This window comes from Leiobunum rupestre, chromosome 2 (genome assembly GCF_980474605.1).
Source record: "Leiobunum rupestre chromosome 2, qqLeiRupe1.1.hap1, whole genome shotgun sequence".
Classification (NCBI taxonomy): Eukaryota; Metazoa; Arthropoda; class Arachnida; order Opiliones; family Sclerosomatidae; genus Leiobunum; species Leiobunum rupestre.
In genome coordinates, this window is record NC_143385.1 from 34,572,795 (window position 1) to 34,591,605 (window position 18,811).

Here is an 18,811-nt window from a genome sequence, read left to right on the forward strand (position 1 = left end):
TCTTAAATCATTAGGGCAATTGTTTTACTATAATTTATGTTAAAAAAATATTGCCATTAAAATTCCTATTCTTCCTGAACCTGACATGCATATGTATAAGTTCGTATTGTATATAATAGGATATGCAAAAAATTAAGGGGTTGTAGGGGATGAGTCGAGAAGTATGCCTTTTTCCCCCATTTTCCTACGATGAGTTAAAAGAGCGCCAGAGAGCTACAAAATATCGCCTACTAGCCCCTGCGGTGTTATTAATTTTAACATAAGAATTTAACTGCTAGACATTTTGAAAATTTACTAGATTTTGAATGTTCATATAGGTTTAGTACTTTATGAACTAATTCCTAAGCAATCCGCCGACCTTTGGTAAACTTGTTTGCAATTTAGCTATTTCGCTATTTCTAATGGAAATGTGAATGCTTTCGAGATTCGTATTCATTCAGGGCCACGGCAATAAACGAATGCTGATACTTCCACAAAATGTATATTTAATATTTAATCCATTTCAACATTTTTTAATTAGTCAATTCGAAATGTATTCAGGAGGCAATAAAGAGTTATCAGTGGCCATTGTAAAGGTAATAAACCAATTTTATAAGAATTACCTTTAAATATTTTATGTGGTTTAATTCCACGGTAGATTTACCAACGTATACTCCACCCTACCTGTTACATCATTTATTACGTCACATAATGTTTTTCTGATAATTCAGACACTAATCATCTTGAATGTACGACATTCAAGGCACACGAAAATTTTATTATATAAACTGGTTCTTCCCTTTGCCATTAGGAAACATTGGAAATGAAATCAATCCACGGAACTTATAATTTAGTAACGGAAACGCTGAAACGACGGGGAAACATAAGGTAGAAAACTATAAAAACATTTATAAATCACTTTCTCTCTATGTTGAACGTCATATACTTTTAACATCATGCATTATCACAAACGTTGGCCGTGTATTGGTTGGACATTTTATCCCGTCCGACTTTAGTTGGATTTAGAATTACTGACCTTAAAATGTGATCTCCGTCGTCAGGACAAGGCGACTGCCCAGGGACCCTGAAAGCGCCTCCCACCTTGTGATAACTTTCAATTTAGAACAGATGGCGTGAGTGCCAATGAAATAGGTTTTTATTAAAGGAAAGGTTCAGGTTGTTTTTATTTTATGCTTAAAACATTTTACGTGTTTTAAAAATACCAAAAATGCCAATAAATAAAGAAATAATAATTTCAAATTTACCTAATTTAATTTTTAATCATTGAAAGTGCTAGCAGCCATGTTTTTGTATTTCATGCTTCTCCGCATAACACGGAGGCACAGCGACCCGCTTGGTTCTAAAACTAACCAATAGTAGACTGTGTCTAGATCACGTGATACATTTTTTATTTCAAACTTCGGTGTCTTCGGGTTAGGCCTAGGTGGCAAAGTAATCAAAATGCCAGTGACCACATTCACAGCTGTTCCTCACTTCGTCGATATTTAAAATATTTTCTAACTCGATAACATTTGGTCTTCCTTGAATTTCCGCTTCATTTTGTACTCTTTTTAGTTCCCCCTCAATAAAAACAGGGTCCAAATCATATGAACTTAAATTTCTTGACATAAATAGATGACTTAAGGTTCTACAATAATTGAAGAAGTTAAAAACCACTAAAATAGTTTCATGCAAGTCTGTCTATTGGTTATTATATGAGAGCACGTGCAGGGGGCCTTAGTGAGAGAGACTACTACATAGTATTTTTTTTCCGTCGATGGTCAGAGCCAATCAGATGTTTGTGCCTTCGGGCTCTGCCGTGAAGCATATTTCAGGTATATGGCTGCGCCCTTAAATTGTACTAAAATGCTAATTATTTTAATTCCATAATTAATTATGGTTTTTAAATTCTTGTTTTTTATTTTAAAAGCATCTTTGATCTTTTAAATAAAAATAGTAGCTGGAACTTTCCTTTAAATTGGTAAAAGTGGGTCAAAAAAGATGAGTCAAAGTGGTAATAATTAACTGTTATACTGCACATGGTATATTCACAAAATGCACCTCATTAAGGCGAACTTTTTATAGTATCTACTTATATAAATAAAGTATTTTCAGTGTGAGCTTCGTGTTATTTGGACTGAAACACATAAGTAAGATATCCATGTCTGGGATTATCCCTGAGGTAACTTCAGATGGAAGAAACTAATTTCAACTGCAGTTTCCTAAATTGAAACCTCATTATTTCAGGGTGTGGATATATTTTTCACTCCTTTATTTTTATCGATGATGCCTTTAACCCTTATTAATAACGAAAATATAATCAGCGTCATGAATATACTGGCTTCGACTTCCACGTGTCTGCTTTCACCCGCGCCTCTTTTGCAAACGGCCTCTACTTCGTCATTCCTCTCAATGGACCACGCGGTACGAAAAGTTCTTTGCATATAATACTCCTCCATTTTCTGTTACACTGTCCGAGAATACTGCAGACTTTTTTGTTGTTCTCATTAATTAAACGTTTTACAATTACAGACGGCATATGCTTTAGTGACAAGTGTAGCTGTCATTGCTTTAAACATCGTCATTATTGAAATGCGATTAACCTCAAAAGAAATTAAATGGAGCGCACCATCGTTCCTGGTGAAATATTTTGGAGAAATATGGAAATTGATTCATCTTTTCTTTTTCGAGCGTAAAGTATATTTATTTCATTGCTTACTCCGACCAAAAAAAGAGCTTTGAAAAGATTAGGTGAAATCGGTGTTGCCACCATCAAAATTGTTTTAATTATTTGTGCTAAAATTCATTTTGTGTAAAACAAAAGTGAAAGATATTACAATTAACTTACATTACTCTTAACTGTAGTGCCTGAGGACATTCACAAACATTAGCTTATATAAAAAAAATATTGGTGTCCTTTAGACCAGTGTTAATAACTGAGGAACAAAGTTAATAATTTTAGTTTCTTCGTAGTAAATATCAGATAACAACGACTGTAAAAGAAGGTCGAAAGTTTTCAATTTTTCTTCGGATATAAATATAATAATATTATATCACCAACTTTCGCGATAAAAACATCAGCGGATATATTCGCGTGCAAAAAAGTCAAAGAATAGATAATAATTTCCAAAGCAATTTCTTCATTGGTTAGAATTATGTTTAAAAATATTATTTTATAAAATCGGACTTCAATTATTTATTAATATTATTGATTTAACTCAAGTTCAAATATTACTAAATATTTTTCATTTAATATTTAAGCATTAAACCAGTGTTCACGCTACGTAAGTTGGCGCGTACTATCGGGCACTTGGCTGTTGGCGCTAGTGGTGATTTACGTCGAGATGACGAGCCGACTGCGATCCGACTATTCAGAAAGCATTTACGACAGAATCGATTCATTCGAAGATTTTCGAAAAGCGGGAAGAGATAAAATATTGGTCATTGAAGATTCACCGGAAGAAACAGTTATTATGAAAAAAGTATAAAATATTTGTTTGTCCAAAGAAATGTTGTTTGATGATATGATTGTTTTCCTCTTTTCCGAATAACACAGAACAAAGAAAACCAAATGTCAATGGCGAGAAATCATATCTTGAAAGACGTCAACTCTAGGATTACGTTTTTGGAATTTATATTTGGAGATTGGCTGCAAGATGTGGTCAATGAGAAAAAAATCATGATAACCAACATTTGGTTTTTATTGACAAAAATTTTAGAAATGGTAGAGAATCACGACTCGGAAAAATTGACAAACGTTTACGGAAAAATCTACATTTCTCCGCCTACATCAGAATCGTTTTTCGCGTTTATGGCTTCCTACAATTTTTCAAAGAATGAATTATTCGATAATGTAAACAAACAGTAAGTTATTAAGTATTTTATGCGATGCGTCAAGTTCACTAGAACGGTTCCTTATTTTAAGAAAAAAGTTGATGAGTGTAAGAACATTCTTAAAGTAAGAACACTTGAAATCTCGTCAACTTCAGAAGTCTATATATTTTTGAAGGATTCTACTTATAAAAGCGATATGTTTTTCTGAAAAAAAAAACGTTTAAAACATCGTGTTTTCTTCCAACAAATTTGCCGTATCAACTTACCGCAGTGGTGTTTTTAAGGGACTTTTCTGTCGCGTTTTAGTCTCTACTTTATTTACAAAAGAGCTCTCGTAATGTCAAAAATTAATTGTCTTTTCATTATTATTTCAAAATAATTTTTCAGTTTTATTTACAACTTGGAGAACCAATTGCGTATCCAAATGGACGACGTCCAATACTACGTCCTCGGCCGTCTCAGGTGGACCGAACCAAGTAAAGAAAATGAAGCCATTCGATTCGAAGGGGTCAAGAGCATACTCCTCCTCTACCTGTTCTGTTGCGTACTCTGCACCTTCGTTTTAGTGTTGGAGATTTTCGTAAACATCACAATTACTAAATTTCAACATGCAAAGAGAGAACGAATGTCGGTATAGTGAGAATTTGTAAACACGTTTCAGATTTTAATGCAAAATTATTAGTTATCTTAATTTTGAAGTGAGGGAAGTGGGGAATTTCTTAAGGTCCTGCGTCTTCTTATATCAATTATGATATTATATCATTGTTTGATATCATTACATTTGTAATTGTTTTAAACTTAATGAGAGTTTAGATTTTTTGATCCCTGTTTATTGTAGACGTTTTCACCTTTTTGCGTGTTTTATGAACTTTCTCACTACAGTTCATCGGTGGTGTTTATTAACTATGCTATAACAAATTTCGCAATTGTAGAAAAAAAATTAAAAGATAATATACCATGTTTGTCTAATCCAGCGTTGTTTATTTGTTAATTATTGATTACAAACATTCTTGGTTCTTTAACAAGTGATGAATAAATTACCAATTTACCGGTTCACTTGTACCTTAATTTAAAACCTTTGTTGTGTGGTAAATATATAACGTTTAATTGTACAACAGCGGATATATTATTTTTAACTAGTTTTAACTAGTGATGGCTGGGTCAATTGTAAGTGCAAATTCGCACTGATTACTCTCGATTTTTGTCCCACAAATAACATTTTAAATTGAAAGGAGCTTCCTGGAAACCGTGAAGCCTTAATGTTAAAGGTGTTGCCCCGAATTGATGATACAAATACAGGAGTGTATATATTACTAGAAGTTGAATAAAAAATTTATTATGAAAATAGTGGAATTTTATAATAAATCATCCGTTAATATAACAATTTAACTAAAATATTTCTTAGTTTTCTAAAAATTAGTTCTTCTTTAATTTAAAAACAATTCTGTTATTCTGCAGACGTATTTCTTATAGAAATTCAATTAAATTAGTCGGTTAATCTCAATTTCAAGTTTAATTTATCAACAAGAAAGCGAACTGGCAACTAACTTTAATCATCCTTACAAAACAATAAATTCTGGATTATAATAATAAGCCATTAAATGGTCGTTATTGTAAAAAAATATCTAATCAATGTTCCTTTTGGGTAAATTAGATCATATTACGAGAGAAAGCTGTAATAGTTCCTTGGCGAACTATTGAATGACATTTACGTCTAAACATTAGGTTATTGAAAAGTCCCGGTTCGTCTGGTTCTAAGGAACATTTCAGTGCCATTTCAAGAATCTAACATGCCACTTACGAGAGATGATTGTACTTATCTTCTGATCTCGCTAATATTATTCCCTCGAAACATGGACCTTCGAAGACTCTCGCCGATATTTGACTTTTCGATTAAAAAACTAATTATGCTAATTAAGCCAAAAGGATTTTCGGAAATAATTATACGAATAAAATTGTTTAATTCATAAGCAGTGAAATTTTAGATGGTTCGTTGGTGAAAAATCAACAGCTAATTTTCAGTGGTGATACGGTTTATGGTCCCAGGATTTGGCGGGGCTGGGATATTGTTCCAATTCAACTGCCAAGAACCTACATTTTTATTTTCACCTACTAAAGAGGGATGGAAAGGGATTAAATATATACTTCTAGTAGCTTTTATTGGGAAACTATAAAATATTGTTGTTCTGATACAGAGCCGCTTCTCTACTTTGATACATGATTTGAATAACCTTTTTTTTCATTTTACTTCTTGGTCATCTGAAACGTTGAAAAAAACTCTTACTGTAATCAAATAAAATGGAACCCTTCCCAATCAAGCTGATTCAGTCGACATGAGTCTTGATTGGTAACTTCATATTTATACAGTTCTGTTGTTTCAGACAATTTAGGTTCAAATCGTTAAATAGTAAATGGCTATTTTGTTTCGTGCTCAGAATAATTTTTCTTAATTTAACATAACAAAGCTACTATTGCCTGTTGACATATACACTCACCAAGTCCTAGTGATAGCTTATTTAAGTATTATAATGAAACTTTTACAAAGTTTCCAATTTAAAAAAAAATGCAATTTAACTTTGATATTTTTCGATTTAGAATAAGCTAAAGTGAACACTAGAGACAGGGTGGAAAAATTCAAATTTGTATTTGAAAATAATAAATCTTAATGTTTCACGGAATAGAAAATGTTTCCTTGACGCGTAAGCGATAAGAATTTTCCTGGGATGATGAATCGTTTCGTTTCTGACATTCTGGAAAGTACGAGCTTGTTTTTTTAATAACCTCGAAGATTAATGAGAAATAGATCATTTCAATCGAAGCAGCTCTATTTCTTCATCATTCAGTGTGCTCTACAACTTTCTCTTCAAATTTCTTTTCGAAACTGCGAAAATGTTTTTCAATTTTGCTGAAATTTACAAAATTAAAACTTTTTTCTAACAAAGACATTTACGAATAAACATAATAGGGTATTGAAAAGTCACGGTTCGTCTGGTTCTAAAGATCAATTCCGGGCCACCACAAGTTATAACATGCCACTTACAAGAGAAGTACTCCTCTCGCTAATATTATTGGACCTTCGCAACATGGACCTTAGCACCTAGGAGCAACAAAAACAAGGAGAACGCAGCTAGCTTATAAACACGCTAACGAAGGGTTGTGTACGAATTTCATTGGACGAGCGTCACGAGCCTTTACGCTGAACGTTTTACGGGCGTCTAGCCAATGAAAAACGTACGCAAGAAAATCCACGACTTTTGACGGGTTGCGATCTCCTTGTGGGGGGTGTTGTATTTGTTGCTCCTAGTTAGCACGCTCTTGCCCATTTTTGAATATTCGATTACATTATGGTAGAAAATGCTGTAGTTCTTAGACCTTAAAAGCTAAAAATAGTTTTTGATGAAATAAATAGAAAACAAATTGGGTTCGAGAAACAAATTTATCGCAATCGGGCCGGAAAAAAGGAAATAAAATTGTTTTAAACTTCATTTGTAGATTCAATATCTAGTTATTAATTTACCTTACATTTTACAATTGCGTAATGTAAAATTTTGATGAGTTTAGCCATATCAGATATTTTATAGGAATATCTTGTAAAATTCTTACAGATTAACGCTTTTAATGAATTAAACATAAAAAGTACAAATTAACAATGTGAAAGTATCGCCATTTTAGTCACACTTCTCATTTAAAAAAACCGTACTAATGATGATATTAATATGATAATCAATTTAAAGTGCCTTCAATGATATCTATTATAATAAAATTAAATTCCTTTTCATTAAATGTTTATTTTAATTTTAAAAAATTTTAAAATTAATCTTACTCCTACGAAAAAAATTATTTAAAAAATTTCCGCCTATCACTATAGGCCCGTTAGTTCAAAATTTTATACTAACATTAAAAATTTTTAAATATTTTTTATATTTTTAACTATTTAAATGCCAAATAGTTTGATTAAAATTGTACTTATTACTAAATATTCAAGGTGTTAGGGTAGCTATTTTGCCAACAGGAATGACCGTTGCCAATTCAGATTAGTTAGTGAAAAAATGAGAGTATGAGGTTAGTAAGCAAATGAGTTTTATTACAAACTACAATGTTCAATTAATTATTAAATTAATACGTAACTAGAATTTCTTAAGGAAATTATTTAGTACAAATACCACTGTAAATCTTTAACCAAATACAGACTTCCAATCTAGCTAACTTACGTAAAAAGTTTACACAGCCTCAGAAACAAACTGAAACTATTAATTTTTAAGTATAAATTATTAAGTTAATTAATATATGAAATATTTTAGCTCACCAAAATTCAAAATGTACAACAAAATTTAACATTAATCTTCTAGTAATTTAAAATTTTATTGGTTTCATTTTTACTAAAATCTAAGAAAATGCTAACCTTAACTAATTTAATATTTGTGACAGATTTACAAAACTATTAAATTTTATGCTAACTAGACCAAAATATCGATCATAATAATACGAGGGTGACAGGTTTTAACAAATCAGCTGATTACGCCCCCATTTATATTTGGGAGGTATGTCTCCAATTTCGAACTATTAACATAAAAACTTGGAAAAGTTTGATATAACCATTTTTATTTATAATTTTTGAATGTTATGATACTGTATCTAAGACGAATTTAAAAAGTTTGTCCAATTGCTGTGTATTTCCTGGTCTGTACTGTTGATGTGCACATTCACAATGTTATTTTATAATATTATTTTCTATTATATTACATTATACTCTACTAAAATAATTTTTAGTACTAAATATTATTTTTAATGACGCAAAATGGACAACATATTTACAAAAAAATATTTATCTAGAATGATTTCACAGAACACGGCTAGTTTTAAGATAAAATAAAAGGTTAATTTCAAGTAAATCTATAAAGATTTAATTAACGTACATTTCTAAGAAGTAGAGGTATTTTAGAGGCTATTGGCAAACGCTTATGCCAATAACAGCATATATATAGCAAACATTGACACTACGAAAATCGTCAATGTTCTCCGCTTTAAATCAACTGTCAATTAACCATCATTAAATGCAATAATGTTTTGACTCACGTTGAAGAGGGATGAAAAAACAGAACCCAGTTGTTTTTTATCTACTGTTAACGAACGTAAGTGTGGAAATGTTTTTCCAGTACGGCTTTGGTTTGTGGCCGTGAAACAAGAAGTGGCTACTTTCAAATTGTTTCTATTTTTTATAAGAGATAAGTGAGTGCGTCTACCGATAGGGGCCCCTGCGGGCGGGGGAAACGGGGGTGAAACAGGCCCCTGTGGGGGTAAGCATTTCCCCCATTTTGCGTACATTTTCGGTAGGTCAAAAGGTCAATAGCTGGAGGCACCCCATTTTAGGGTCAATAGGTTAGATGATTTACGATGTTACCCTCATAAAACCTGGGTCAATAGGTTATCTGCCCCTATTCCGCAGGTGGTGTGGACTGACACGATGTTATGCAAACAGCTATAAACCGTTAAATAGATCTGTCAAAACCGGTAAATGTCTGGCCCCTGTCTTTCGAGTTGGTAATATATAGTTCAAAGAGTTTCCGCCGACAAACACTTTCGGGCCCCTAAGGGTACCGTAAAATAGCGGGTGGTCATCGGTAAAAGTGTTTAGGAAAAAAAGAGCAGAGTGTATACAAATTATATGGTTTTATTTATATATTTTTCGAATACAGGCTGTATAATACGATTTACATTGGAAATACGTCTTTGGAAATGTATTTTATTTATATCATGGTAATTACGTCGATCTTCGTAGGGTATATACCGAAGTTCACTAAAAGGGTTGAAACGAACCATCTGAAATTAGCGTTTTTACGAGCATTTTCATTAAATGTTCTACCTCGAGGCGTTTGATGGTAAGAGTTACGATTACGTCGTCGCCGTGTCCCTCGGGGCTGGTTGTGGGTCCGCCGGAGATGTATTTTTCGGATGGCAGGATATCTTGGCCCTCCAAAGCGGCGGGTGACGGACAGTTGGGATAAAATTTGTCGTGTTCCGCTTGGGGTACGTCGCCGGTTTCACAACTGCCTAACTGTCCGTGGCAGAGGTAGCATTCGACTATGCCGTCCGAGTCTACAGCGAAAAGTCCGGCGTGGGCCAAGTCTTCCTTGTTCACGTGTACGTTGTCCCATTGCTTGAACGTTTCTAGCCGACCGGTTACGTGTTGAGATCCTCGTGACTAGCCATCCCGATTCTCTTTGAGCTACGGAATAATATTTCTGGGTCTAAACCCCCCAAAATGACGTAATCTATAAAAATGACGTAATTTAAAAATGACTCACTAAACATGACGTAATCTACACCATGAACCGTAAAGATTACGTAGATGCGTTGCGGTTTTCATAAGCCAGCCGCTATGGGAAAGAGGAAGATGTCTCCGCTTAGGGTATTAAAGAAATGCTGGATATGCTCGAAAATATACCGGTCCGTGTGAGGTTTCAAAAAACATTTAATGACTCATTTATCGTGTACTACAATGAAAGAAGATTCGGATCTGGCGTGTGATTGTGATGCGAGTGAATCTCTCCATTACACGGAGGCCGAGGAAATGTCAGATGATAAAATTATCGATTATCTTAAGTTAGAAGAAAACACCTATGGACTATGAGAAGGATGATAAAATACGCGTATTTTATCATCGATTATCTTAACGAACTTATTGGGGCATGTAAAAAGAGCGGTGCTACAATGGTATCAACCGAGTAAACTACAGCTAACCTGACAGCCGAATTAAAAATGCCGACTGAAAAGGAAATGGCTGCTCTGATTTATTTTCAAGAATATTGTAAAACTAATCAAATTCATAATATTAAAACCGCTGTAAAGAAAATGTGAATAAACGTTTTTATATTCAATATATTTTTAAAATTCTAAAATACGTTTATAATATTTTTCCAACGAGGGCGAATGAATGGACACAATGAACTATTAATTACGTAATCTAAAAAATGACGCGAGCAATGAGAAATAACGAGCAATGATAAGATAATAAAAAATATTTATTTTTACACAAAAATTTTATAAGATGATATATTACAAAAATCATTTTTCTTTTACGAGGGTCGAGCCTTTTGTGTTTTCGCCGACAAACACTTTCCCCGTGTAACATTATTTTCAAACAATTTCACGATGCGCAAAGCTATCCGTCTTACGGAATATCGGCCCTAAGGGATAAAGGGTAGCTAGAGAATGGCCCTTACCCCCAGCGCGTAAAATAGACACAGCGGGTGTACCCCCTTGCTAGCTAAAAGTGTCGTTTTGGTAAAAAAGAGCCGAGTGTATTATAAAAACGGTTTATTTTTCTACGACATTCTACGATTTGTAGAGACCATGGCGAATAAATTGAAAAAGTGGCCCCCAACCTTTTACATCAGGTGTGGATTCTTAGCGCTAAAATGGTTATAACAAACGAGTGTTCCCACCAAAAATGTTTTTTTTTTGCGCGTAGAATTTTATGGAGGCCCATAAACTAGTAGCGGGAATAGAACCTCTTAACTATTTCAGTTTAAACTACGAGGGATTCTCATAGATTTTTACATCCCAAAGGGCCCTACGTATGGGGGGGGCAAAGTGTGTATGGGGGGTCCTTTTTGGGTATAAAAACCCAGGGATTTGGTCCCTAAGACATCACAACTCTGTTCTTTTTTTGTATCCAACCAAGTCCACTAGAAATCCATCTCCGCTGTTCTCGGATGAGGACGTAGCCATCTAAGTTTTTATCAATTTTTATATTTTTAGCTTGGTGATCTATTCCAAAATTAAATGGTAACCCTGTATGCGTAACAATTTCAATATGCAAGTTACTCGAGAATGGTAAAATAGTCTATATTTAAATTTAAAGTGCGAAAACCATATTTGTATAGTCGAAATGTATTTTAACATATTAAAAGCAGAATTCATCTTTCTGCCAAGAGTCTTACCCATCATACATACACCATCTAATCTGGAATCTATGTTTAACAATTGGATGAACTCATGTTTACGAAAGGTTCTTTTTAAACGTAACTTAGTACATTAATTGAGTATTTTGAAATTTTTGAATATCGGAAGTTTTATCAATTTTTATATTTTAAGCTTGGTGATCTATTCCAAAATTAAATGGTTTGATGTATTAAAAGTAGAGTTAAGATGTTTTTATAGTATTTTCTATGTATTTGCATATCTATACTTGCGGTTCAATTTTGGGTATATGCACCACTTACACGCTAATGATATTAAAATGAAGTTTAAAAATATTTCCATTTGAACGAGTCCCTCTTTTTATATCCGCAAAGTACTGAACGATTCTATCTTAAGGATTAAAATAGTTCTAACAATCATATCTATTAGTGCAATTACAACATTTGAGAAAGACACTTTTCCCATTGTGAAAGTGGAATCCAAAATAAGAATCACTTTAAATTTCAATATAGACTATTTTACCCTTCTCGAGTAACTCTTTTTTTCTTTAAAAGCTGAAGAAATATTAGAAACGACATCAGTGATCAATTAATTGTTACCGAGTATGACAGACGATTTTTGATATTAAAGAGTCATTTTTCAAAAGTAAGATTGTTTCGGTTATTTTTTTTAAAGCTAGCTTAGAAATCACATTATTTTTATATATAATTATTTAGTTGTAATGTTAATTCTTAATTACTGGTAGCCTTCACTAGAAACTATTATAAGAATTATATATGAATTTATAACCAAGCAATATCAATCGAAGAATTGAAGAAAGACGGAATCACGTCATTATTAAAAACTGGTGACTACTTCTGTATATATTGTGACGGTTCAGTTTTTCATGTTCCAACTGTCGGAGTGCTAGCAGGGTACTGTGATGAATACTCAATCTGTTTGAAGTACCGTAAAGCTGTTTATTTCCAATCTAAAAGAATTCTAAGTACAAGAATTCCACCAGGTGTATTAAAAGCGTTACCACGCATATATTTGGGACTAAGAGAGCAGCCAATTTGTCATATTGCGAAGTAACTGGTGGATGTTGTGTGTTTTCTATTATTTTTCCACCTACATTTGGCGTATTGAAAGCTATTTTAACGTATTGAACGTAGAGTCAGGGGTTTTTATAGTATTTTACTACCTATATTTACATTTTGGAAAGCTATTTAAACGTATTGAACGTACAGAGTATTTATGGTAATAAAGGGTAATTATTGTAGAAAATAAAAGATATTTTAATTAAAACATTTCGGTGACCTATTCCAAAATTAAATGGTAACCCCCGTATGCGTAACAATTTCAATATGCAAAATACTCGAGAATGGTACAATAGTCTATATTTAAAGTTAAAACGCGAAAACTACATTTGTAGTGTTCAATTTAAAAGAAAATTACTTCAGCTTTTAAATAAGATTTTTTTTGTATCTACCCTATATCATTTACATATTATTTTTGTATTCTAATTTAACCATCATTATTATTATTTTCAAACACTTTGCGCGTGCGTCTTATATGGGCCCTAAGGGGTGTAAAAGGTAGCTTACCCTTAATAAAATAGGCACAGCGGGTGTCCCCCCTCGCTAGCTAAAAGTGTCGTTTTGAAAAAAAAAGAGTCGGTAGGTCAATAGATCAAATACCGATAGCTGGAGGATCTCCCATTTAGCGTCCCTATTCGGTAGAGGTGGTGGAATCATCTGACATGATGTTATGCAAACAGCCAGTACTAATTTAACCATCACTTTAAAAACTTTGCAAGTCTGAATAGCTGTGTAGAGTACTATTAACAGAGATAAATATTTCTGGGTTCAGTTAATGTGATGATTCGAGTGAACAATTTGCATATGTTAAAGTTATTGGATTGAAGGAATATTCAATGTTTTCAGGGTGATAATTAAGGGAAGTTACCTTACAATATAGTTGAAAATTATCTTTTTAAGTCTGTGATCACCTATAGAATATGTTAGGAAGTGAAAAAATTTCATTTAGCAAGCTTTTCTTCAATTTTGGTATCCACCCTGTATCATTTAAAAACTCAAGCATTGTTTTTATCAAGTTAATTTTAAACATATCTTAAAACAAGCTTCACTAAGTCTGAATAGCTTTGTAAGGTAATAATAAAATAGCTAAATATTTTTTGGGTTTAATAATTGTGATTCTTAGTGAAAATTTTGCATATTACAGTATTAGGTTGGCTAATTATTTTTTTCACCTGCTACCATTCTCAACGGGTGAAAATAGAATAACAAAGATAATTTTCCAATATATTTAAAGCCAACTTTCCTTACATTTCACTATGAAAACATTGAAGCTTCTTTCAAAGCGATAACTTAATTACGGGCAATTTTTTTCCCAGAATTACAATAATTGAATCGAAAAATTATCCAACTCAGCTTATCAGACTTGGGCAAAGTGGTTTTTAAGTGATGGTTTTAAATAATAAAATATACTTCAGCTTTTGAATAAGATTTTTTTCTATCCAACCTATATCATTTATCATCAATAGACATACTAGCTCAACCTAAAATTACATAAAACTCATTTTAATGTACGCGAATCCATCGAAATTTAAAAAAATAAATCTGCGCAATGTTTAAACCGTGACGATGGTCCCTTTAACTTATACACGTTTTCTCCACTTTTTAAACGTGTTTATGGGCCTCACCCTCTCACACACACAACAAAACAATTCCTCATCTCGCAGAATCCACCCATTACGACAATAGTAGCCTCGAGCGCGGACGAAGATATCGAGCCCGTTGCTCATATAACACTTCGACGGGTCGACTCGCCTGCGAGAAAAAACGCGCGCGGCTAAAGAACAGTAGCCTCCACTATATGTATGCATAAATATTTTTTCGTCCCAAAGTTTTACCATCGTACTGTCAGACTTGTAAAAATCCATGAAGAAGGACGAACAGTTCCTCCGAAACGTTCGATTTTTTAAATAAATATATTGTGAATTTTAAAAACAGTTAAAGTCTCTTTTCATTAAATATATTTAAATATTTGAATATCGGAATTGTATTTTGCCGCGTTAAAAGTAGAGTTTAGATGTATAGTCGTTTTAAGAAATACTCGTGATATAGGTTCAAGTGCCAAGCATATTTAAGTACTACAATGATATTAAAATAAAGTTTAAAAATATTTCCATTCTACGTTACTTTAACAACGAATATTCTATGACGTCAAAACACTCAAATCCATGTTTCAAATTCAAATTAACCGCGCAAAACACCTAAATCTATGTTTTCATTTGATTTTTAAATTAACCGCGACGCGCCCCCAGACCGCGCCCCCCGAGAAATCCGCGCCCCAGACCGCGTCCCCCCAGGGGAAATCAGCGCACGCGCGCCGCCCGGGCTACGGCGAGGTGGGGAGGGCTTCGTATATCAACATATTGTGTTCAGGCCAACTTGTTCACTATGCTATATTGTTTTACTAGTCACTATATAATGTCGGAGTTTTACGCGCACTATGATTTTCGCAACTTACATTATATAGAGATGCTAATATATTAATGGTATATAAACTATGTATAATATTATATTTCACAAGGCGTCGGTTAACTCATTGCATTTGCATTAACATCTCTGCAAAATATCGCGCTCATCATCAATCAATCAGCTAAAGCACATATCTTAATACCTACATGTAAGTCGTTCCGGCTTCGTAGGTATGTCTCTTAAATAAATAAATAAATAAATAAATCTAACCGTCATGTAAACATTTGTAACTACACATATGGCACTTTCATTACTTGAAACTTCAGATTAGTTAGATTGTATCGCTAATTAATCCACTGAATATTTTAGTATCCCGTTTTTGTTAATAATTCCAAACCGAGTTAGTTTTGTTTGAAGTTACGAGCAGACCTGTTTCAATAAAGTATTAAAACGGATTTTTTTTTCTGTTTGACCGAGAAAAGATTCGTTCATACCAAAAAAAGGGTAACGTCGTCCATCGCAAGTTAATGCGAACTTGTCGTATTGTCGAAAACGTATACCGTTAAATTTTTAAAGCTCTTAAAGGTTGGTTTCCACTAGGGCAAAAAAGACATAACGGCGACAGTCGATGCAAATACTACCCCGAGCTCATCGGTTTCCCCTTTCGATAATAATTCGTGGAGGTTTAAGATAATAATAATAGGTAATGACTAAAGTAGCTAAACGCTAATAGTAAGTTATGACTAACGTCGTTTAATGATAATAGTAAGTAATGACTAAACGCAAAATTTAACCATGGTTAATTTAAACTAGTAAATAGTAAGTAATATACTATAGAGACAGATACTTCATGGTTTAAAATAATTTTTTGTTAAAAAGAATATTGGGGGAAGCTTTTTCGAGCCCACTCGTTCCTTTTCAACCCAGATAGAAATGGCTAAAAAATCCAAATACAAACAGATAGAACGCGTAAAAAGTCATAACCTGAGCGGTGCGCGTAGTCGGATAATACAGAAATATAAATTACTTTATCAAAATGTTTTACGAATAATTTTGAGAGCTTTATCTATTGAATAAAAGTTAACCATCCCCGACCTCAAAGGTGGTATCGCCTTAGATAGAAGACCCTATATGTTCGCGAATTCCGACAACGGCCATAATTTCAAAACTTTGTTTTTTATATTTTTTATTTCTTTCTTTCTTTTATTTTGTTTAATTATATATATTTAAAATTGAAGCTGAAACAAATTTTAAAATGACTTTGGTTTCCCATAAGACATGCTGAACACATATCAGCCGACTATAGCTATCTCAACAAGCTTATAACAAACGTTACCATTTTCAACTGTTAAAATTGTTAAAATAACAAAAAATCTGAAGTTTCTATACAGATGTTTCAACTCCCACAGTTAACGTAACTTCAAGGCGGTGCGCGTGCGCTGATTTCCCCTGGGGGGACGCGGTCTGGGGCGCGGATTTCTCGGGGGGCGTGGTCTGGGGGCGCGTCGCGGTTAATTTAAAAATCAAATGAAAACCAAGATTTAAGTGTTTTGCGCGGTTAATTGGAATTTGAAACATGGATTTGAGTGTTTTGACGTCATAGAATATTCGTTGTTAAAGTAACGTAGAATGGAAATATTTTTAAACTTTATTTTAATATCATTGTAGTACTTAAATATGCTTGGCACTTGAACCTATATCACGAGTATTTCTTAAAACGACTATACATCTAAACTCTACTTTTAACGCGGCAAAATACAATTCCGATATTCAAATATTTAAAAATACTTAATGAAAAGAGATTTTAACCGTTTTTAAAATTCACAATATATTTATTTAAAAAATCGAACGTTTCGGAGGAACTGTTCCTCGTTCTTCAGGGATTTTTACAAGTCTGACAGTACGATGGTAAAACTTTGGGACGAAAAAATATTTATGCGCTTTATACATATAGTGGAGGCTACTGTTCTTTAGCCGCGAGCGTTTTTTCTCAAAGGCGAGTCGACCCCGTCGAAGTGTTATATCAGCAACGGGCTCAATATCTTCTTTCGCGCTCGAGGCTACTATTGTCGGAATGGTGGATTCTGCGAGAGGACGAATTGGTTTGTTGTGTGTGTGAGAGGGTGAGGCCCATAAACACGTTTAAAAAGTGGAGAAAACGTGTATAAGTTAAAGGGACCATCGTCACGGTTTAAACATTGCGCAGATTTATTTTTTTAAATTTCGATGGATTCTCGTACATTAAAATGAGTTTTATGTAATTTTTGGTTGAGCTAGTATGTCTATTGAGTCCCACCTAGCATTATGGCCCCAAAAACACGAAGGTGTTCGTTAAGGGGATAATTATTGTATGGGTTGTTTATATTTTTGTGCTCTTTAAGCCTTTGATGAAATGGGCGACGGCATTGCCCAATGTAATAATCGCCACAATCACAGGACCCAATGAACTATTAATTACGTAATCTAAAAACAAAAATGACGCGAGCAATGAGAAATAACGAGTCTGATTTATAAGATAATAAAAATATTTTTTTTTACAAAACATTTTATAAGATATATTACAAAAATTATTTTTCTTTTACGCCCCAAAAAATATTATAATGCGATACAAAAAAATTAAAATGGACATAAATTAAATTTGCTTTACCCTATGAAAATTTTTCATCAGGTCAATTGAACCAAAAACATTTTCTACGTTATTAGTACTTTGCACAGCTATTCTGACTTGAACCTGGTTTTGTAATGCTTGTTGAATTGAATGGATAAATTACTTCAGCTTTTATATAAATGATATAGGTTGGATAGAAAAAAATCTCATTCAAAAGCTGAAGTATATTTTATTATTTAAAACCATCACTTAAAAACCACTTTGCCCAAGTCTGATAAGCTGAGTTGGATAATTTTTCGATTCAATTATTGTAATTCTGGGAAAAAAATTGCCCGTAATTAAGTTATCGCTTTGAAAGAAGCTTCAATGTTTTCATAGTGAAATGTAAGGAAAGTTGGCTTTAAATATATTGGAAAATTATCTTTGTTATTCTATTTTCACCCGTTGAGAATGGTAGCAGGTGAAAAAAATAATTAGCCAACCTAATACTGTAATATGCAAAATTTTCACTAAGAATCACAATTATTAAACCCAAAAAATATTTAGCTATTTTATTATTACCTTACAAAGCTATTCAGACTTAGTAAAGCTTGTTTTAAGATATGTTTAAAATTAACTTGATAAAAACAATGCTTGAGTTTTTAAATGATACAGGGTGGATACCAAAATTGAAGAAAAGCTTGCTAAATGAAATTTTTTCACTTCCTAACATATTCTATAGGTGATCACAGACTTAAAAAGATAATTTTCAACTATATTGTAAGGTAACTTCCCTTAATTATCACCCTGAAAACATTGAATATTCCTTCAATCCAATAACTTTAACATATGCAAATTGTTCACTCGAATCATCACATTAACTGAACCCACAAATATTTATCTCTGTTAATAGTACTCTACACAGCTATTCAGACTTGCAAAGTTTTTAAAGTGATGGTTAAATTAGTACTGGCTGTTTGCATAACATCATGTCAGATGATTC

General features: G+C 33.1%; 1 protein-coding gene across 1 annotated transcript in view; it reads right to left on the minus strand.

The window, feature by feature from the left end:
* Positions 1–18,811, minus strand: part of LOC149957418 (uncharacterized) — a 33,085-nt gene that overhangs the window by 1,894 nt on the left and 12,380 nt on the right. The gene's annotated exons all lie outside the window — the stretch shown is intronic.